The sequence below is a fragment of the Ruditapes philippinarum genome, unplaced genomic scaffold, assembly GCF_026571515.1.
Source record: "Ruditapes philippinarum isolate M1 unplaced genomic scaffold, ASM2657151v2 ctg16370_1_1_1_1, whole genome shotgun sequence".
NCBI classification, from domain to species: Eukaryota; Metazoa; Mollusca; class Bivalvia; order Venerida; family Veneridae; genus Ruditapes; species Ruditapes philippinarum.
Genome location: NW_026867120.1, coordinates 1 through 24,209, shown reverse-complemented (window position 1 = coordinate 24,209; position 24,209 = coordinate 1). Strand labels below are relative to the sequence as shown.

Sequence of the window (24,209 nt, the reverse complement as noted above, 5' to 3'; positions counted from 1 at the left end):
ATTAATCTTTTTAGTATTGTCAGTTAATCTAAGTAATTAAGTCAAATTAACTTTGAACCTTTGTAAGGAGTAATGATTAAAGCTCTTGATAATTTCAGATTTTTGTTAAAGTACATCAATAATTTGTACAGTGTATACATTCTGCATTCAATACATTTGTTAACACTTTGTTATTTCTACGTTGAATTAACTGACACATTTTACATATTAGTCCCTAATCATTGTGACATTGCTTATTTCATTATATTATTACATGTATGTGCACAAGCTGGAAATAAACTTTTCTTCTTCATGTGTCATAAGGTACATGTAGTATTCATCAATAAAAAACATGAATAAATATTGGTTGTTTTTCCTTAAATGCAAGATGGATCTAGTAACATATTCTCTTCTCACATCAACCTGTACTTAAACTTAGTCATTATTAAGCCAGTAGTCCCGTTATCCTATTATTATACTCCTATAGTAACATTTACTAACCGTACAGTGATATTTACGGGTGTGGTAATGCATCATTGTATTCCGTCACTGATTTCAAGGTGCATAAACATATAGTAACTGTTGTAGAATACAACAAACTGTACTGTTGGGGCGTTACTGACGTAGGGCTGCCTTCTCGAACACTATTTAATACGATACTGAAATAGACTATTTTCAAAGTGTGCCGTGCCTCAGTCTTTCCATGTTTCAAAAGTGAATAATTTAAGAAAAGGTTACTCCCGAGTAAAATTGAATGTATCAAACAATGCAGACTAACGGAAATTGACATGTGAAGCATCATGGTAAAATATCGACCCAGTCAGTGAACCTTTTCGATTTCGTACTTTGTACTTTGAAAATCAAATAGATATATTTGAATCTCTTCTTTAAGGTCTATTTAGTTTTTAAGAGAGACTTACTGTACTTCAATTTTAGCTTTTACAAGCACGAGTTTTTTCCCTTGTTAAGCAGACATCTCCCAATAATTTTGATAATTACAGAACTGTGCATTTTATTTAATTAGGTGTTTGAAGTGATTTCTACCCCGCGAACATCGCTACAACTAAGCTAACCTTTGTGTTTCGATGCTCTTTCAATTATACTAGTTGTTCAAAAGAAAATTTAGCTTATTGTATTCTGAAACCCTGAGAGAAATAATACAATGGAACGTGTTCGTGTGTGCGTGCGTGTGTGGTATATTTACCATCGCAACCATTTCTTTCATAAAAAATATCAATCGGTTTCCATTTGCAAAATTGTTACAAACTCATTAAGCGTATTATTCTGGCCTTTGTACTTACTGCAATGAATATAGCTGCTGAAAAATCAGCGCTTTGACAATGCAGTCTAATGCAAAATCAGCTAGTCCGTCCGTGCCGCATGATATTAATCTACAATGTTCAATATCCGGTCACTAAATATTTTGAAACTTTCCCTAAAGTGAAAAATGTTTTATCCAGATTGAAAGATGAACTAGTCATTTTTTGATATTTAATGTGGTTACGGTTTTAAAAATCATCATAGAATAAATGAGCCATGCTGTTCTCTAAAAGTTTCTTTACTTGTAAAATGGTTGGTAAGCGAACAGCATGGATCCTGATCAGACTGCGCGGATGCGCAGGCTGGTCTGAAGCCATGCTGGTCGCAAACGCAATATGTTGGTTTTGTCGTGACGCGGCTCAAATATGCTTTATCTTACAAAATGATGTTCAATGATAGTACACACTTACCAAATCATCCGATAACAAACAAACCCAGCAAACAGTTGATTTATAGCATAGGAACAATCAGGAAAGTATAATTATATGTTTATTAGCATACAAGCTGTCTTATATCCTGTTAAAAGTATACCCATTAGAATAAGCATGCACTTCTGGGGCACATTCTTTATTACCAATAATGAGTCCCTTGATGGTAATAGTTTGCAATCAAAAACAGCAAGATAAAATGTTTATACTCCTAATGATTTTTGTGTAACAAAACTGATTGTTTACCAGGTTTGTGCCATCAGAATAACATTATATATACAACCGAAGACAACGGAAACAATGTGAAATTATATGAAGACAATAAATTGCGATTGTACCTCACAAATGTTCTTTGCAATACCCAGTCGCAATACACAAATTTGAAGAAAACAAATTTAAAGCAGAATGAGTTTGTAAACTATAAAATCTTAGTGTGTCTTTCCGACAGAAATCTGTATTCTATACAAATATTAACGTCAATTATACATTCAAAGATTTATTGAAATACAAATTATATCCACTGCATGAGTGCTTTGTATAGTAATAAGTTCTGCATCTGTCACTAGATTATATTTTATACTAATGTAAGATTTAAAACTAATACAAGCAGAAAACAAGACTTGAATTTAAATACCTTCGATTCCTCATAATCTGATTTAATATATCTTTAAGCACACGAGGAAAATATTAAGGATAAGCCCTGAATTTCTTACGAAATCTTAAATTAATTTTATTATTATGATCAATGTCATATTGAAGCGATACTGAGTCGTTTGTTTCTTGTATATTAATTTTTGATTACATGTCCTTCTGGTATCTTTATTTTAGGGCCACTGTGTCTTTGTTGTATTCACATTTTCGGGTCACCATTCGCTTCTTGTATCTGCATCTTTTGGTAAATAAGTACTTTTTGTATTTTTAATTTTGGTTACTTTTTGCATCTCGTATTTTCTCTTCTTGGTTACTATGTGCTTTATTGATTTTTTCGTTACTATGTGCTTATTTGATTTTCATTTTTTGGTAAGCATATGGTTCATGTGTCTTCATTTAAGGGTTACAACTACATGTGGTATGTACATCTTGTATCTTCACATTTGGGTGTCAATTCGCTTCTTACATGTATATCGTTAGTTTTCACTTTGCCTGTTTTGCTTCTTGATTAGGTAACCCTTACCAAAAAAAAGGCTCTCTGGTGAACATTGCGGCAAGTTTGCCGCAAACATTGCGGTGAGTTTGCGGTAAACTGCTTTCAGCAATTATTTACCATGCAAATGAGGTTTGCGGCAAATTTGCCGCAACTAATGAGGTTAGCGGCAAATTTGCCGCAAACTATAGGGGGCGGTAGCTTCTGTTTGCGGCAAATTTACTGCAAACCTCATTTGCATGGTAAAAGTTTGCAGATGTTCGCCAAAAGTTTGCGGCAAATTTGCAGCAAACTTCATTTGCATAGTAAGTTTGCGGAGGTTCGCCAGAAGCTTTTTGGTAACACTGCAGCGCGAACTTCATTTGCATATTTGCCAGTTTCAGCAAATATGTTCTGGCGATATTTTGGCGAACATTTTGGTAAAGTTCTGGCGAACAATTTTTTTCAAAATTGGAATAATTAAAACTAGCTGAATTATAAGAAAACAAATACATATTGGTTTAACACATTTTTTCAATAGAAAATAAAAGAAATATTACAAACATATCAGTAGAATAAAATGAAATTTGATAAATTTGTAAAATAAAGAAATTAATTCCCCAGTTAAAAAAAAGAGATAAATTTTACACACACATTTTATTAGCAACTGATTCTTTACATATTTGACTTTCATAAATTTCCACTCTTTAGTTATGATGCTATCATGCATTGTTCATATTACTTAATAATCAATTAAAAACAAGAGCCTATTGAACCAGGGTGATCCTCCCCCGACTAGGATTTGGACACAGAAAAGTATATCTTTTGAAGTTTCAGGGTTATGTTCCAGACAAAGTTCAAAGTCTGATAATTCCAAAATAGTTGTAAAATCACACTTCAAATAACGACACTATGGGCCAGACACATTTTTGCTTCAAGGTCATGCTGTGACCTTGACCTTCAAGGTAATGACCCAAATGTTTGCGTGTGACATATCATCTCAATATGGTGATCACTTCGGTGAAATAGTTGTAAAATCCGACTTCAAATAACGAATTTATGGGCTGGACACCATTTTGCTTCAATGTCATGTTGCGACCTTGACCTTCAAGGTATTGACCCAAATGGTGTGTGCAACACATCGCCTCAATATGGTGATCATTTCTGTGAAATAGTTGTAAAATCCGACATCAAATAACCAAGATATTGGCCGGACACAATTTTTGTTCAAGGTCACGGTGTGACCTTGAACTTCAAGGTAGCGAACCAAATGTTGCGGGCGACACGTCGTCTCAATATGGTGATCATTTCTGTGAAATAGTTTTAAAATCCAACTTGAAATAACAAAGTTATGGGCTGGACACGAATTCGGGTTCGTATGTACGTACAGACAGATGGACAGACAACCCGATGACTATATGCTCCCCCGAAATTTTTCGGGGAGCATAAAAACAATGTTTGACAATAGCTATTATTCAGCACATGTTGCAGTATTTCTTAGCACCAAAAATGGGAAATATAATATTGTTGTAAAAGCTAAAAATCAGAAAAGTAACAGTTTGAAATCTTCTATCTGGACAAAAAGTTTCATTCAAACATGAACTGGCATGGAATAACATACATACTTCGACATCCACTTAGACAAATCACTATTAATAACAATAAATACTAACAATAGCGTTATGTGTTATGCAAAAACAAACTAGACCAATAATGGCTTTCAAAATTGTAAAAATGAATCTCAAAAATATATTTTGGTCTTATACAAACAGCATATTTCATGGACAAAATACCTTCAGATTTAAACTCATGCCATATAACATTATGATTGTGAGCAAAACAATATCTGACACGAACAATTATGGCTTTCAAAATTGTTAAAATTAATCACAACAATATATTTGGGTCTTATACAAACAACTAATTTCATAGACATAATTTTTTTGTTTGTTTGTTTTGGGTTTTTACGTCACATCGACACAGTATAGGTCATATAGTGACGTTCAGGTGCCCTTCCTTGCATTATTTCAGGCACGAACGGGTATCTGAGTAGAACCACCGACGTTCAGTTAAGCTAGCTGGATAGCTTCCTCACATGAAAGAATCCAAAGTCCCTGTCGGGATTCCAACCCACAGTGGTGAGGGGCAAGTGGTTTGAAGTCAATGACCTTAATCACTCGGCCAAGGATGCCCCTCATAGACATAATAACTAAAGATTTAAACTAAATGTCTTTAGTCATGTCATATAACGATTGCAAGCAAAACAAAAACAGACTAAAGCAATAATGGCTTTTAAAATTGTAAAAATGAATCTTAACAATATTTTTGGGTCTTATACAAATATAGACATAATTATTAAAGATTAAAACTAAATGTCTTTAGTCATGTCATATAACGATTGCAAGCAAAACAAAAGCTGACTAGAACAATAATGGCTTTCAAATGTGTAAAAATGAATCTTAACAATATATTTGGGTCTTATACAAACATAAACATAATAACTGAAGAATAAAACTAAATGTCTTAGTCATGTCATATAACAATTGCAAGCAAAACAAAAACTGACTAGACAATATTGTAAGTTTGCATGAAATTGGCTTGGCAATTTATGAGATGTTGTTTAAAGATCAAGTTTACGGAGGAATGATAGACAAAAGCTCGCAATGTCACTTTGTAAGCTAAAAACGCACTACTTTACTCTTTCACTCTTTCAAGTTTCAGTGCCCTGGCCATTGTGTGTATTTTGGTGTTGACTGCTTTGGTGACTAAGCTACTCTCCATATTTAGTTTATTGATGCAGTACACTGAAAAAAAGAAGGTTTATTTTTCATTTACATGTTACCATGTTTATACTGAATAAAACTAGAACTATCACTGAAGGTGAATGATACCCCAAAAACCCCACCTTGAAATAAAGTGGCAGTAATCTATTAGTAAAGCCCACCTACAAATGAAGAAAATAAACACAAAGGCAATTATTATTTATTGGTCAATACACTGGTGCTGGCTTGATTTTGATCTGTTGGGATGAACATGTATTTGCATTGCAAAACCTAGATTTATTTACAAATGACAAGTGGCTCATATATTATAAGTTTATCTAACTTAGTTAAAGAATCAAGGTATTATGTTAAAAACACACCAAAATAACAAACAAGAGCGATCAGTGATCACATGGCCTCATGATGGCCAATTTCATGTTGGGACAAGTTTTGTGACAGTAGGACAGACAGACAGACAGTGCACAACAAGACTTGGTACTGATCATTCCTTTAAAGTTTGGATGAAATTGCACCAGTAGTTTTTGAGGAGTAGTCCGGACAAGTTTTGTGACGGACGGACGGACAGACAGACAGACGATGGAGAAATGATCCCTATATGTCGCCACTACTCCGTAGAGGCGACACTAAAATGATGCATGCTGTGAACATGACAGCCTGGTCAGAGCTCAAAGTTAAAACCAGGGTCATTCAAATAACCATTAGGATTTTTCTTCTAAATGCCACTGTTTGTCAGAAAACAATGTTGACTAACCAGTCTTACTTGTATGCAAAACTCACTTTTTCAATTATACATCAATAACAGTGGTTAAAATATACACAGATACTTTTCTGACAAATTCTAAATCATTACTGACATGATAACTGAGAAAAACTAGAAATGTGTCAATAGGACACGGATGCCCCCACAAGCCACTGTTCTGTCAATCTTATGACTCTAGGTCAAATAGTTTTTGGACTACATGTGCCACAAGTTGAAAACTAAAAATCAACAAAGGGCCATAATTCTGTTTAAATTTGGTTGCAGCAAAAGTTCCTTTATTACCATCTACACATTAAGTTTGTTAATCCCTGGAAGTTTAAGCAAAATCTGCCATCCGGTTAAAGAGGAGTTGCGTTCACAAAATTTCTACATAGTATATAGTGAAAAAATCAACAAAGGGCCATAATTCTGTTAAATTTGGTTGCAGCAAATATTCCTTCCTTTACTACCATCTACACATTAAGGTTGTTCATCTCTGGAAGTTTAAGCAAAATCTGCCATCCGGTTTAAGAGGAGTTGCTTTCACAAAATTTCTACATAGTATATAGTAAAAAATCAACAAAGGGCCATAATTCTGTTAAATTTGGTCGCAGCGAAAATTATTTCCTTAACTACCATCTACACATTAAGGTTGTTCATCCCTGTAAGTTTAAGCAAAATCTGCCGTCCGGTTTAAGAGGAGTTGCGTTCACAAGATTTTGGGACGAACTGACAAGTGCAACGTTATATGCTCCCACATTGTGGGGGCATAAAAATAATCTTATTTTACTTACATGTTAAACTGTCAAATCCTCTTTTGTGCCAGTCAGTATCTACTGAATTGGACATACCACTGCTGGTTTTACAGGGAAATTTCGGGGAAAGTCTTAATCAGCTGTGAGGTTTTTCAAGATGTGGACAACTTCTGATTTTCAACCTTTGACAGTCTGTGAGAACTGTAATTGTAAAAATATTTCAAAAATATTTTCTGTAATTTAAAATTCATCTTTAAACGTAATATTGACAAATATTGAGAAACTACACCAATGAATTGACAATAACTTATTTATAATTAATGTAACACAATGTTCATACTAGAATTAGTTTTGTTAATTATTAACAGTGTTTCTGCCAGAGCGCGTTTTTGCGTTTTTGGCGCACATTTTCAGCCATGACGCAATGAAATTTAGTTAGTGCGTATTTTGTGACGCAAGAATTTCACCGTCGCTGATTTCAACACAAGTCAGATATACAGACTATAAACCGTCCAAACTCCTCACAGTGATTACCTCCCTTGGCAGAATTGTAATCACTGCCTTCAAAGACGTCACATGATGATGAAAGTCACATGACGTAACGTCGAAATTCAAATGTAAATATCGACCGTTACATAGAAAATCTAACGTCATTTTTCTCTTTCTGTTTTATTTTTAACTTTTAGTGCCTACGTTCGATATAGTTTATCAAAAAATTATCAAAAGTGTACAAAATAACGAAAAATAAATTCAAAAGCTAAAAAATATAAAATATCAAAATATTGTCTCGGTAGAAAATATTCTCATAATTTTAAAATTATTTCTAAATATTCATATTATTTATTTATTTATCCATAAACATTGTTTAATCAATGAGAAACAACTTAACTGATAGATAAAAGCAGTAAATAAAACAATTTTTGAAAAAAATATAGTATATCAGAACTTCTGATATATCGGGACCTTGGTGGCAGAGATCTACGCCGAAGCATTGAGGGGAGATCACTGCGTGGAGATTGTAAACCGTCAATTCAGTATAAAAATGTACGGAATGTTTACCGTGGGCTCCACTATAATTTTAATGAGAAATGAAATTTACCGGGTCCGTGGTCCGGCATTTAGCCAATTTCAACTAGTTAATAAACGCTTGCATTTATACGTTACTGCATATATTGAAAGCGCCCAGACAAAATTATTTATTTTGTTGTCGTCATATTCTGCGAACGAATAACTGTCTGCTGGAAAATGCAGTCTGCGTATATGTTAGTGTTCATCTGTGCTGTTCTACAGAAATTAGAAACTTCGAAGGGAGCGATAGCGACAGGAGAATGTTTCTAATTTCTGTAAAACAGCTAAGGATGAACACTAACATAGTTAGTGTCAAGCTTTATTTGGCCCTTGATTACGTCACTAGGCGGTACTACGAAGCACTATGAAAATTAGAAGGCGACTATGAACGAATTTCAATATAGTATCGACTTTCTTTCTTCTATGAAAACTAGAACTGCCACTATCATGGCGTGAATACCCCCGCATACCACTTTGTCAGAATAAACAGTGGCCATTTAGAGCTCAAGGACAACCTCCCTGCCAAATCTGAGGTTACTAAGCCAGTGCATTGCTAAGTTATGTATTGTACATGCTTCAAATGTGAAAATGTCAAAATCAATACATTGCGGACAGGACATTCTTTAGCAATTGAGAAGAAAAGCTTCTCTTTTTTTGTCAAGGTCCCTGTGACCTTGACCTTTGACCCAGTGACCTCAAAATCAATAGGGGTCACCTTATAGTCATGATGAACATCCATGCCAAATATGAAGACTGTGGGTCAAAGGAATCTTAAGTTAATGGGTGGACAAACTTTTTGAAGTCAAAGTCCCTATGACCTTGACCTTTGATCCAGTGACCTCAAAATCAAAAGGGGTCATCTACTAATCATGATCAACATCCATGCCAAATATGAAGACTGTGGGTCAAAGGAATCTAAAGTTATTGGGCAGACAAACTTTTTGAAGTCAAAGTCCCTGTGACCTTGACCTTTGACCTGGTGACCTCAAAATCAATAGGGGTCATCTACTAATCATGACTAACCTCCATTCCAAATATGAAGACTGTGGGTCAAAGGAATCTTAAATTATTGGGCGGACAAGCTTTTTGAAGTCAAAGCCCCTGTGACCTTGACCTTTGACCTGGTGACCTCAAAATCAATAGGGGTCATCTACTAATCATGACTAACCTCCATGCCAAATATGAAGACTGTGGGTCAAAGGAATCTTAAGTTATTGGGCGGACAAGCTTTTTGAAGTCAAGGCCCCTGTGACCTTGACCTTTGACCTGGTGACCTCAAAATCAATAGGGGTCATCTACTAATCATGATTAACCTCCATGCCAAATATGAAGACTGTGGGTCAAAAGAATCTTAAGTTATTGGGCGGACAAGCTTTTTGAAGTCAAGGCCCCTGTGACCTTGAACTTTGACCTGGTGACCTCAAAATCAATAGGGGTCATCTACTAATCATGACTAACCTCCATGCCAAATATGAAGACTGTAGGTCAAAGGAATCTTAAGTTATTGGGCGGACAAGCTTTTTGAAGTCAAGGCCCCTGTGACCTTGACCTTTGACCTGGTGACCTCAAAATCAATAGGGGTCATCTATTAATCATGACTAACCTCCATACCAAATATGAAGACTGTAGGTCAAAGGAATCTTAAGTTATTGGGCGGACAAGCTTTTTGAAGTCAAGGCCCCTGTGACCTTGACCTTTGACCTAGTGACCTCAAAATCAATAGGGGTCATATACTAATCATGACTAACCTCCATGCCAAATATGAAGACTAAGGGTCAAAGGAATCTTAAGTTATTGGGCGGACAAGAAAAAACCGACGGCCGGACGGACGGACGGCCGGACGGACAGCCGGACGGACGGACAAGCTGATTCCAGTATACCCCCCTTACAACTTTGTTGTGCGGGGGTATAATTAACACACATAATTTTTAAGAAATACAGCGTTATTATTGGATGACAAATAATCCAAAATAGCAGAGATTGACCAATTTCTTCACGAAAAATATACAAAATATTGTAAATAAAACATATAAAGTGTAACCTGTTTTTTTTTTTTACATTTTTGTTAAATTTATTGGCATGACCCTTATGAATTTGAAATGACCCCTAAAATATCATACAGGGGGTCATAAAAGACCCTCAGAAAATCAGAGCTGGCAGAAACACTGTTATTAATGCTGATTGCACAACTTTTTCCTGACCAATTTTAGCAATCACTTTTATGAAATAATTCGGACTGCATATCGATTATTCATCACATGAAGACACATCAAATTGTTTCTATTGAAGACGACCCCAAATAGCATTACAAAATTATCACAGTATTATCATTTAATTGCTACACCATGATTATAAATATATATAAAAAAACCTCATAGATTTCAACTTACAGTTTAATAGCAATTTTTGTTTGATGTATTGTTGAGGATTGTTCATCACAATTGTATAAATCTGACCATTCACTGTCATTTGTAACTGTAGCATCTGACTGAAGAATAGACCTTGAATAAAAAAAAAATACATATGTACAAACAGTATATGGAGAGATATTCATATATTGAAGCAACTGACATAACACAAACAGTTCAACAACACCAGTCAGTTTTGCATAGTCCTTTACTTTCGTAAATAAACAAAATACAGAAAACAAACTACCAGTACTCACTTTAGTGCTGGCGAGGCATCTGGCAAAGGACATCCTCCAAGATCTTGTCAATAAGATCTTCCATGATGTTGTGTTCTGATACCATTGATTCTTCATGATGCACATCCCTTAAAAAGAATGCATGTATTTAATAAGAATTTTAGTCTTAAACCAATGAAGGTAAAATATGATAAACAAGATCAACAAGGAAAGGCGACGTTCAATGAACGCAACCCCCATATGACCCAGCAACAAGTACCAATGGCAAGGAGCCCAGGCGGACCCAGTTTGTCATGTAGAAATAAATACTTTTTTTAAAAAACAATTACACATTCATGTTATTTTGAAACTAGAAATGTGTCCATAGGACACGGGTGCCCCCACCGCAACACTGTTCTGTCAATCTTTTTACTAAGTCAAGGGAAATAACTCTACAAATACTGGATAAATCCACAAGCGAAACCCCAGGTGCAAATCTAAAATATGCTGAGCAACCTGCCCATAAGGTTTGTCTATTTCAAATCCTTTTTGAGAAACTTTCGACACAAGTTGAAAATTGCAAAAATTTTCTAAGTGACAGGCAATAACTCTAAAAATACTAAATAAATCCAGACGAAAATACCTGGTGCACAACTGCACATGCTAATCAATATTCCTGTAAAGTTACATGACTCTAGGTCAAATACTTTTTGAGTTATGTGCGACACATGTTGAAAATTGCCAAATTTTACTTAGTCAAGGGCAATAACTCTGAAAATATTAAAAATATCCAGACGAAAATACCCAGGTGCACAACTACACATGATGATCAACATTCCTGTAATGTTTCATGACTCTAGGTCAAATACTTTTTGAGTTATGTGCGACACAAGTTGAAAATTGCAAAATTTTACTAAGTCAAGGGCAATAACTCTAAAAATACTAAACATATGCACACGAAAATACCCAGGTGCACAACTACACATTCTGATCAACATTCCTGTAAAGTTTCATGACTCTAGGTCAAATACTTTTTGAGTTACGTGCGACACGTCACAAGTTGAAAATTGCAAAATTTTACTAAGTCAAGGGCAATAACTCTGAAAATATTAAAAATATCCAGACGAAAATACCCAGGTGCACAACTACACATGCTGATCAACATTCCTGTAAAGTTTCATGACTGAAGGTCAAATAAATTTTGAGTTACATGCGACACAAGTTGAACATTGCAAAATTTTACTAAGTCAAGGGCAATAACTCTGAAAATACTAAAAATATCCAGACCAAAATACCCAGGTGCACAACTACACATGCTGATCACCATTCCTGTAAAGTTTCATGACTCTAGGTCAAATACTTTTTGAGTTACGTGCGACACAAAAGTGAACGGACGGACAGAAGGACGAACGGAAGGACGGACGGACAGACGGACAAGGGTAAATCTAAATGCCCGCCACTAACGTGGGGGCACAAAAAGAAATATGTACATGAATATAGAGTAACATGCAAAAACAACAAAGCCATTGTTTAAAAATTCTTTTCTCATATATATATGGATTGTATAATATTCTTTGGTTCCCTAAACCACGAGTATACCAGCAATATAGGATTATACCATGATAAGCTGCATAGACATAATAATTACAAAATAATTTTTCAAATTCTTCCAATTCAATTACATGTTATTTCGAAAATATCATTGTAAATGTGTCTTACTCAATTTCCTTGATCTTTCGCAGCAGATTCTGTCGACATAGACAGATAGAAGCCACTGTCTCAATGATATTTCCAACACGTCTCTCCATTTCTTTTCATGTTTTTATTTCCAATTGTTGGTATATTGAGTGTTGACAACAAATTGTTGACCCTCCCCTCACCGGCCCACCTACACTATCAATCATTGCTGTAAGAAAATGAAAAGAAACAAATTATTTCATTTAAGTATACAAATATTTTGTCAAAAAAAACTTCACATGGATTGTAATTTACATAACCATGATAATAACACATTGCATAAATTTATATAGAGCTATTTTTAGCTGCCTCATGTACATTGTATGTTGAATATTACTGTGACTGTGGGTATTGGCAGCCTAGTGAAAACTGTGTCTTTTATATAATGTACATGTATGATTCTGTAATGTCTTAATAAAAATTGCTGTACAGGCCCGTACGGCTAGCCAAAAGTTCTAGCCGTACGTGAGTCATGTACGACTAGCCAGGACACACTGTATTGGCTAGCCGTACGGCACTTTTCAAAATTAAATGGAGTACGTGAGTCACGTACGGCTAGAACTTTTGGCTAGCCGTACGGGCCCGTACGGCTAGCCACTTCTTTCACAATAAGGAGTAGTGTTTTACAGCTCAAGCCTCAACACAAACAAGATACATGTATTCTGTATAATAAATTAATTATTTATAAATCTGAAACATAAATTTGGTCCGCATAATTTTACATCATTGGAAGACAAGTAGATAAACACTGATAAATGTATATTCATTTTGGTTAGCTTAAGGTCTTCAGCGTACCCGTTAATATACTATGACATGACATGAACGCTGAAGATAACCCCGTAGGGAAAGTCCACCAATAATCGTGCCAGGAATCTGACACGCTCGTATTTAAATTAATTTATTCATCGAACATGCCATGAAGTAAAGTGAAGCATACCTTGATAAAACTATATATAATCTGTTGTTAATCTAAAGTATGATGCAATACATTAATCGCTTACCTGGTCCTAATTTTGTGTTGACAACGAAACATGGCATTCCAACTTTCCCAGGTCTTCAATCTTCTACTACTAGAGTCTGTGTTTTTCCATAGGGAACACAATTCACATGACCGCATAATTTCTGTGTTTCGACATTTCACATACAAATATCCAGACACACCCTGTTTAAATTCACCTGTTCAACATGTTGTCAAAAGTTAATGGTAGCCTACTGGTCCAAGTCTACATTTTTTACAAAATCTTAGGGTTGACCGTAACACGCCAAACTCGAGTCTCAACGATTCTTCTTCCCTTTTTCCAACCCTCATTATCAACCGATTTAGGAAGAGTTGATGTTTTGTAGAGCTGGTTTGTTTGACCCGTAATACTGGTTACCTGCACTATAGTTATGTTCTATAATTAAGTCGGGATACTTGGGTTTTCTGCATCTTTTTACACTTTTTTTTAATCGACCGAGCGTATCACGCCTGTAAGACGCCATGTTAGATATCTACGGAAATTACGTCATTTTCTTGGGGAATACTACCACGTGACCGGGGATATCCGCTATTATTAGAATTCCGACTTTATACGTAAAAAAACGAAGTTCGTTACGATAAATCGCGAGATATGGCGGTAATTGTCGAAGATTGCCGATTTCATTATGGGTCTTCTACCTTATAATTTTTTAACTGTTATTGTGAACTATAATACCCTCCATGATACATATGATGTTTCAATTTGATAACTCTTAGGCAAAAAATAAAAATATGTTTGTTTCCACTTCTCGACCCATTAAAATAGGGTTGGGTAGGTAGGTAGGTAGGTAGGTAGGTTATATATAGGTAGGTACATGAAGGACTTTTTTTATATGTGCATAATAGTATAATTCCTTGGCAAAATAGTTATTTACTGAACAAAGTTGATTAACTTTCAGAACTGATGTGTTTGTGGCGATTATCTGGCAAACTTGTTTTTATAGAAAAGTTTCTGGTGAACTTTCAGTGAATATTTTTTTTCATAGAAAGATTCTGGCAATCTCTGGCAAATTAGTTTTCCACTGAAAGTTTCTGGCAAACTTTTGGCGAACTACTTAATATTCTGGTGAATTTGCCGCAAAGTCGCCAAATGTTTGCTACAGAGTTGCCACTAGTGGCGATATCTGGCAAACTCTTGACACAGTGTTTCGGCGAACTAAAAGGTTTGCAGCGAATTTGCGGCAAAGTTGCGGCGAGTTTGCGGCAAACTTTTCCTTTTGGTACGGGAACAGAAATCAACCATAGCATGTATAACATTATTATTTTCTCCCTCAATAAATAAATGTCGACATTGAAATTGGTCAATTATTGGAAAGCTTATTTGTTGAATCGTAGTATTTAAGTACTAAGATTTACGCCAGGGAGTAATTATGTGTATAATATTAGTTATAAAGATTGCTGACAGGTTATATGGCCCTATATAAACGGCTGTTTGTAAATATAGCCCGAGCCGCTAGGCGAGGGTTATATTACAAACAGCTGTTTATATATGACCATATAACCTTTCAGCAATCTTTATAACGAATTTATAATACTGCAAACTTCTTTTTCTTCAGATAAAAGTGAGATTTCTCCATGAATTCAGAGCAGCCGTGTATATAAAACTTTATTACCCTTCCAGATTTTTTCCTTGTTTTTGATTGGATATTGGTCCCCCGAAAGAAATGACCGAGCCAGACGGGTAATATATACACTAAATTTCCCCGTTAGGTACCCCACGTTGTAAACAACATGCGCTGTGGCGATGGGATTTAACTCAATACAGGATTGGAGCAATACCTGTAGACGCTTGCAGAAATCATGATCACAAAATAGACAAATATCGTTTTTTTCGCCGATTTTTACATTTTTCATTCATTATCAGACATAAATCGGTGTGAAAAGATGAATTAGACGTTTTAAAGTTCATTCCGTTGGGTGAAAAAGCAAGATTTTAGCATTTTATCATTCAAGCGCCTTGTCCGGTATATACCGGAATACGGTATTTAGTGTGGTGCTCCAATCCTTTTTGGCTTGCAGCCACGGCTGCAAGCCATTTCATATGGAAAACCTATTCCGGTTAGGTGGTTTTCTGCTTCCATTTGTAAGTGCATGTTTGAACGGGAAACCAGCTGAAATCGTGCCAATCGCAACTTTACGGCCTTTTTCGTCACTCTTCGGATTAAGGATAATAGCCGATATAGTTCCGATTGCAATCGTGACAATTCGGGCGATTCCGTCATACTGCATAATCAATCGAATGCTGCGGAATCAGAATATTAGGGGGCAGGGGACCTAAAAATGAAAAAATTTGTATTTCAGTGTGACCAGAAACACAATTCCAAATATTTCAAAATCTGTTTCACAGGCAGATAACCAGTTGCACAGCATTATTCAATGATATATGACATACATTGAAGAAAATAATAGTTTGCATGCATTGCTCCTTCAAAAAATGACTGACAGCAATTTATATTTACCCCCACCCAGCCAAAATCACACCTAAAAAAATACCAATATGGGCAATCTTCATGAAGGTGCAGCATACTCCAGAATCCGCCCGATTCCTTTAAAAATATCAGTAACACGCAGTGCAAGCTATAGCATTTTCAGAAATGACAAATAAAGTGTCTGTCATACGTTTAGATTTTTCACAAAATTTATCTGAAATTTCTTACTTGTTTGGCGCCAACTGTCAAAGCTTGATTTTTAACTTTTTCACCTCCATTCGGAGAGTCAGAAATACATACAAAGCTACCAAAATGCTTAGTTTCGGGTAAAAACCCAAAAATATATCTCATTTCCTACACACAAACAAGAAAGAATTACAATGACAGAGAAATATCAGAAGTTATCAGTAACTTCAAAACACCATGTCTGAGTTATTAAAAAATTTGACCGGGGCCATCATACGAATATGTCCCCTGCCCCCTTAAGATTTTTTATGTGATCCGCATTAAAGCGTTTCCTTTTATTTTCTTAAAATATGGAGTATTTCGCATTAAACGTTAACTTCGAAAAGTGAATACTGCGGTTACTTTGTATTTAATCAAATATTTAAAAAAGACCCTATTTCAGGGGAAGTAACTAGTACAATGACCATGCCTGTTATATGATTTACTTAATATCAAGTGCCAGGAACCTGTGAGATGGTTATTTTTCTGTATTCCACCTTCATTTAAATACCATAAAGTATTTTCAGAGTATTTAAAGTCTTTTGGAAAGAGATTATAGCAAGAAAAACAATATTACAGCCACATTTAATGTCCCAAAATGAATTTTACAGGAAACCAGACCCCATTTATTCTGGCATACACCTGAAAGTGCAGTAAAGATACCACTGTTGACTTATATGACATTATATACATTTGTAACAATTAAAAGTGCTCAATTATGCATTATTATGTCAATTTGCACAATATAAAACTGTTAAATCTGGATAAATGTGCACATTCTGTGAAGTACAGTGTTTGCCAAAATTCCAAATTTTTATTACCTCCCTTGATTTTACAGTCTACTTACTCTACATAACTTGATAAATCCTACCAGTCACTTCAAATTTTGACTAACAAATGTAGAAGGAATGTTTATGGGCACATTTGGGTCAATTCCAACACATTTTATAAATTTGAAAATTTCCTTAAGGGGGCAGGGGACCTAAAAATGAAAAAATTTGTATTTCAGTGTGACCAGAAACACAATTCCAAATATTTCAAAATCTGTTTCACAGGCAGATAACCAGTTGCACAGCATTATTCAATGATATATGACATACATTGAAGAAAATAATAGTTTGCATGCATTGCTCCTTCAAAAAATGACTGACAGCAATTTATATTTACCCCCACCCAGCCAAAATCACACCTAAAAAAATACCAATATGGGCAATCTTCATGAAGGTGCAGCATACTCCAGAATCCGCCCGATTCCTTTAAAAATATCAGTAACACGCAGTGCAAGCTATAGCATTTTCAGAAATGACAAATAAAGTGTCTGTCATACGTTTAGATTTTTCACAAAATTTATCTGAAATTTCTTACTTGTTTGGCGCCAACTGTCAAAGCTTGATTTTTAACTTTTTCACCTCCATTCGGAGAGTCAGAAATACATACAAAGCTACCAAAATGCTTAGTTTCGGGTAAAAACCCAAAAATATATCTCATTTCCTACACACAAACAAGAAAGAATTACAATGACAGAGAAATATCAGAAGTTATCAGTAACTTCAAAACACCATGTCTGAGTTATTAAAAAATTTGACCGGGGCCATCATACGAATATGTCCCCTGCCCCCTTAAGATTTTTTATGTGATCCGCATTAAAGCGTTTCCTTTTATTTTCTTAAAATATGGAGTATTTCGCATTAAACGTTAACTTCGAAAAGTGAATACTGCGGTTACTTTGTATTTAATCAAATATTTAAAAAAGACCCTATTTCAGGGGAAGTAACTAGTACAATGACCATGCCTGTTATATGATTTACTTAATATCAAGTGCCAGGAACCTGTGAGATGGTTATTTTTCTGTATTCCACCTTCATTTAAATACCATAAAGTATTTTCAGAGTATTTAAAGTCTTTTGGAAAGAGATTATAGCAAGAAAAACAATATTACAGCCACATTTAATGTCCCAAAATGAATTTTACAGGAAACCAGACCCCATTTATTCTGGCATACACCTGAAAGTGCAGTAAAGATACCACTGTTGACTTATATGACATTATATACATTTGTAACAATTAAAAGTGCTCAATTATGCATTATTATGTCAATTTGCACAATATAAAACTGTTAAATCTGGATAAATGTGCACATTCTGTGAAGTACAGTGTTTGCCAAAATTCCAAATTTTTATTACCTCCCTTGATTTTACAGTCTACTTACTCTACATAACTTGATAAATCCTACCAGTCACTTCAAATTTTGACTAACAAATGTAGAAGGAATGTTTATGGGCACATTTGGGTCAATTCCAACACATTTTATAAATTTGAAAATTTCCTTAAGGGGGCAGGGGACCTAAAAATGAAAAAATTTGTATTTCAGTGTGACCAGAAACACAATTCCAAATATTTCAAAATCTGTTTCACAGGCAGATAACCAGTTGCACAGCATTATTCAATGATATATGACATACATTGAAGAAAATAATAGTTTGCATGCATTGCTCCTTCAAAAAATGACTGACAGCAATTTATTATTTACCCCCACCCAGCCAAAATCACACCTAAAAATATCCAATATGGGGCAATCCTTCATGAAGGGTGCAAGCATACTCCAGAATCCGCCCCGTTCTCCTTTTAAAACTATCCCAGTAACAACGGCAGTGCCAATCTATTACATTTTCAGAAAATGACAAATTAAAGTGTCTGTCATACGTTTAAGATTTTCTCACAAAAAAAAAAAATTTTATCTGAAATTTTTTACTTGTTTGGCGCCAAACTGTCCAAAGCTTGATTTTTAACTTTTTCCACCTCCATTCGCGAGAGTCAGAAATACATACAAAGCTACCAAAATGCTTTAGTTTCAGGAGTAAAAACCACAAAAAAATATATCTTCCCATTTCCGTAACACAACAAAAGAGAAGAATTACAATTGACAGAGAAATTATCAGAAAAAAAAAAAAAAATTTTATCCAGTACCTTCAAAAACACCCATGTTCTGAGTTATTAAAAAATTTGACCGCTGGCCATCAGTATCGAATATGTCCCCTGCCCCCCTTAAATTTTTTATGTTTCGATCCGCATTAAAGCGTTTCCTTTTATTTTCTAAAAATATGCGAGTATTTCGCATTAAAAAAATAAAAAATTCGAAAAGTAAGTACGGATACTTTCGAAAAATTTACTTTGTATTAAATCAAATATTTTAAAAAAAAACCCTATTTCAGGGAAGTAACTAGTACAATGACCATGCCTTATATGTTATATATCAAATTTACTTGAATAAAAGTCCCAAAAACCAGGAACCTGTGAGATGCGTATTTTTTCTGTATTCCCACCTTCATTTAAATACCATAAAGTATTTTCAGAGTATTTAAAGTCTTTTGGGAAAGGGAGATTATAGCAAAAGAAAAAACAATATTACAGCCACATTAATGTCCCCCAAAATGAATTTTACAGCAAACCAACCCCATTTATTTCTGGCATACACCTGAAAAAATGCAGTAAATGAATACCACTGTTTGACTTATATGACATTATATACATTTGTAACAATTAAAAGTGCTCAATTATGCATTATTATGTCAATTTGCACAATATAAAACTGTTAAATCTGGATAAATGTGCACATTCTGTGAAGTACAGTGTTTGCCAAAATTCCAAATTTTTATTACCTCCCTTGACTTGACAGTCTACTTACTCTACATAACTTGATAAATCCTACCAGTCACTTCAAATTTTGACTAACAAATGTAGAAGGAATGTTTATGGGCACATTTGGGTCAATTCCAACACATTTTATAAATTTGAAAATTTCCTTAAGGGGGCAGGGGACCTAAAAATGAAAAATTTGTATTTCAGTGTGACCAGAAACACAATTCCAAATATTTCAAAATCTGTTTCACAGGCAGATAACCAGTTGCACAGCATTATTCAATGATATATGACATACATTGAAGAAAATAATAGTTTGCATGCATTGCTCCTTCAAAAAATGACTGACAGCAATTTATATTTACCCCCACCCAGCCAAAATCACACCTAAAAAAATACCAATATGGGCAATCTTCATGAAGGTGCAGCATACTCCAGAATCCGCCCGATTCCTTTAAAAATATCAGTAACACGCAGTGCAAGCTATAGCATTTTCAGAAATGACAAATAAAGTGTCTGTCATACGTTTAGATTTTTCACAAAATTTATCTGAAATTTCTTACTTGTTTGGCGCCAACTGTCAAAGCTTGATTTTTAACTTTTTCACCTCCATTCGGAGAGTCAGAAATACATACAAAGCTACCAAAATGCTTAGTTTCGGGTAAAAACCCAAAAATATATCTCATTTCCTACACACAAACAAGAAAGAATTACAATGACAGAGAAATATCAGAAGTTATCAGTAACTTCAAAACACCATGTCTGAGTTATTAAAAAATTTGACCGGGGCCATCATACGAATATGTCCCCTGCCCCCTTAAGATTTTTTATGTGATCCGCATTAAAGCGTTTCCTTTTATTTTCTTAAAATATGGAGTATTTCGCATTAAACGTTAACTTCGAAAAGTGAATACTGCGGTTACTTTGTATTTAATCAAATATTTAAAAAAGACCCTATTTCAGGGGAAGTAACTAGTACAATGACCATGCCTGTTATATGATTTACTTAATATCAAGTGCCAGGAACCTGTGAGATGGTTATTTTTCTGTATTCCACCTTCATTTAAATACCATAAAGTATTTTCAGAGTATTTAAAGTCTTTTGGAAGAGAGATTATAGCAAGAAAAACAATATTACAGCCACATTTAATGTCCCAAAATGAATTTTACAGGAAACCAGACCCCATTTATTCTGGCATACACCTAAAAGTGCAGTAAAGATACCACTGTTGACTTATATGACATTATATACATTTGTAACAATTAAAAGTGCTCAATTATGCATTATTATGTCAATTTGCACAATATAAAACTGTTAAATCTGGATAAATGTGCACATTCTGTGAAGTACAGTGTTTGCCAAAATTCCAAATTTTTATTACCTCCCTTGACTTGACAGTCTACTTACTCTACATAACTTGATAAATCCTACCAGTCACTTCAAATTTTGACTAACAAATGTAGAAGGAATGTTTATGGGCACATTTGGGTCAATTCCAACACATTTTATAAATTTGAAAATTTCCTTAAGGGGGCAGGGGACCTAAAAATGAAAAATTTTTGTATTTCAGTGTGACCAGAAACACAATTCCAAATATTTCAAAATCTGTTTCACAGGCAGATAACCAGTTGCACAGCATTATTCAATGATATATGACATACATTGAAGAAAATAATAGTTTGCATGCATTGCTCCTTCAAAAAATGACTGACAGCAATTTATATTTACCCCCACCCAGCCAAAATCACACCTAAAAAATACCAATATGGGCAATCTTCATGAAGGTGCAGCATACTCCAGAATCCGCCCGATTCCTTTAAAAATATCAGTAACACGCAGTGCAAGCTATGGCATTTTCAGAAATGACAAATAAAGTGTCTGTCATACGTTTAGATTTTTCACAAAATTTATCTGAAATTTCTTACTTGTTTGGCGCCAACTGTCAAAGCTTGATTTTTAACTTTTTCACCTCCATTCGGAGAGTCAGAAATACATACAAAGCTACCAAAATGCTTAGTTTCGGGTAAAAACCCAAAAATATATCTCATTTCCTACACACAAACAAGAAAGAATTACAATGACAGAGAAATATCAGAAGTTATCAGTACCTTCAAAACACCATGTCTGAGTTATTAAAAAATTTGACCGGGGCCATCATTCGAATATGTCCCCTGCCCCCTTAAGATTTTTTATGTGATCCGCATTAAAGCGTTTCCTTTTATTTTCTTAAAATATGGAGTATTTCGCATTAAACGTTAACTTCGAAAAGTGTACTGCGGTTACTTTGTATTTAATCAAATATTTAAAAAAGACCCTATTTCAGGGGAAGTAACTAGTACAATGACCATGCCTGTTATATGATTTACTTAATATCAAGTGCCAGGAACCTGTGAGATGGTTATTTTTCTGTATTCCACCTTCATTTAAATACCATAAAGTATTTTCAGAGTATTTAAAGTCTTTTGGAAGGAGATTATAGCAAGAAAAACAATATTACAGCCACATTTAATGTCCCAAAATGAATTTTACAGGAAACCAGACCCCATTTATTCTGGCATACACCTAAAAGTGCAGTAAAGATACCACTGTTGACTTATATGACATTATATACATTTGTAACAATTAAAAGTGCTCAATTATGCATTATTATGTCAATTTGCACAATATAAAACTGTTAAATCTGGATAAATGTGCACATTCTGTGAAGTACAGTTGTTTGCCAAAATTCCAAATTTTTATTACCTCCCTTGACTTGACAGTCTACTTACTCTACATAACTTGATAAATCCTACCAGTCACTTCAAATTTTGACTAACAAATGTAGAAGGAATGTTTATGGGCACATTTGGGTCAATTCCAACACATTTTATAAATTTGAAAATTTCCTTAAGGGGGCAGGGGACCTAAAAATGAAAAATTTTGTATTTCAGTGTGACCAGAAACACAATTCCAAATATTTCAAAATCTGTTTCACAGGCAGATAACCAGTTGCACAGCATTATTCAATGATATATGACATACATTGAAGAAAATAATAGTAGTTTGCATGCATTGCTCCTTCAAAAAATGACTGACAGCAATTTATATTTACCCCCACCCAGCCAAAATCACACCTAAAATATACCAATATGGGCAATCTTCATGAAGGTGCAGCATACTCCAGAATCCGCCCGATTCCTTTAAAAATATCAGTAACACGCAGTGCAAGCTATAGGCATTTTCAGAAATGACAAATAAAGTGTCTGTCATACGTTTAGATTTTCACAAAATTTATCTGAAATTTCTTACTTGTTTGGCGCCAACTGTCAAAGCTTGATTTTTAAACTTTTTCACCTCCATTCGGAGAGTCAGAAATACATACAAAGCTACCAAAATGCTTAGTTTCGGGTAAAAACCCAAAAATATATCTCATTTCCTACACACAAACAAGAAAGAATTACAATGACAGAGAAATATCAGAAGTTATCAGTACCTTCAAAACACCATGTCTGAGTTATTAAAAAATTTGACCGGGGCCATCATTCGAATATGTCCCCTGCCCCCTTAAGATTTTTTATGTGATCCGCATTAAAGCGTTTCCTTTTATTTTCTTAAAATATGGAGTATTTCGCATTAAACGTTAACTTCGAAAAGTGAATACTGCGGTTACTTTGTATTTAATCAAATATTTAAAAAAGACCCTATTTCAGGGGAAGTAACTAGTACAATGACCATGCCTGTTATATGATTTACTTAATATCAAGTGCCAGGAACCTGTGAGATGGTTATTTTTCTGTATTCCACCTTCATTTAAATACCATAAAGTATTTTCAGAGTATTTAAAGTCTTTTGGAAGGAGATTATAGCAAGAAAAACAATATTACAGCCACATTTAATGTCCCAAAATGAATTTTACAGGAAACCAGACCCCATTTATTCTGGCATACACCTGAAAGTGCAGTAAAGATACCACTGTTGACTTATATGACATTATATACATTTGCTAACAATTAAAAGTGCTCAATTATGCATTATTATGTCAATTTGCACAATATAAAACTGTTAAATCTGGATAAATGTGCACATTCTGTGAAGTACAGTGTTTGCCAAAATTCCAAATTTTTATTACCTCCCTTGACTTGACAGTCTACTTACTCTACATAACTTGATAAATCCTACCAGTCACTTCAAATTTTGACTAACAAATGTAGAAGGAATGTTTATGGGCACATTTGGGTCAATTCCAACACATTTTATAAATTTGAAAATTTCCTTAAGGGGGCAGGGGACCTAAAAATGAAAAAATTTGTATTTCAGTGTGACCAGAAACACAATTCCAAATATTTCAAAATCTGTTTCAATT

General features: G+C 34.5%; 1 long non-coding RNA gene across 2 annotated transcripts; it reads right to left on the bottom strand.

The window, feature by feature from the left end:
• Positions 1-3,503: 3,503 nt before the first annotated feature.
• Positions 3,504-14,386, bottom strand: LOC132734914 (uncharacterized). 2 transcript variants are annotated; one of them, XR_009626382.1, is made up of 5 exons: positions 13,557-14,386; positions 12,538-12,724; positions 10,861-10,967; positions 10,586-10,696; positions 3,504-5,654 (listed from the first exon to the last, which is right to left on the bottom strand). It is a non-coding gene; the product is annotated as an uncharacterized LOC132734914 (long non-coding RNA). The 2 variants fall into 2 exon arrangements; XR_009626383.1 differs by lacking the exon at positions 3,504-5,654 and adding an exon at positions 7,302-7,328 and having other exon boundaries at positions 13,557-14,385.
• Positions 14,387-24,209: the final 9,823 nt, after the last annotated feature.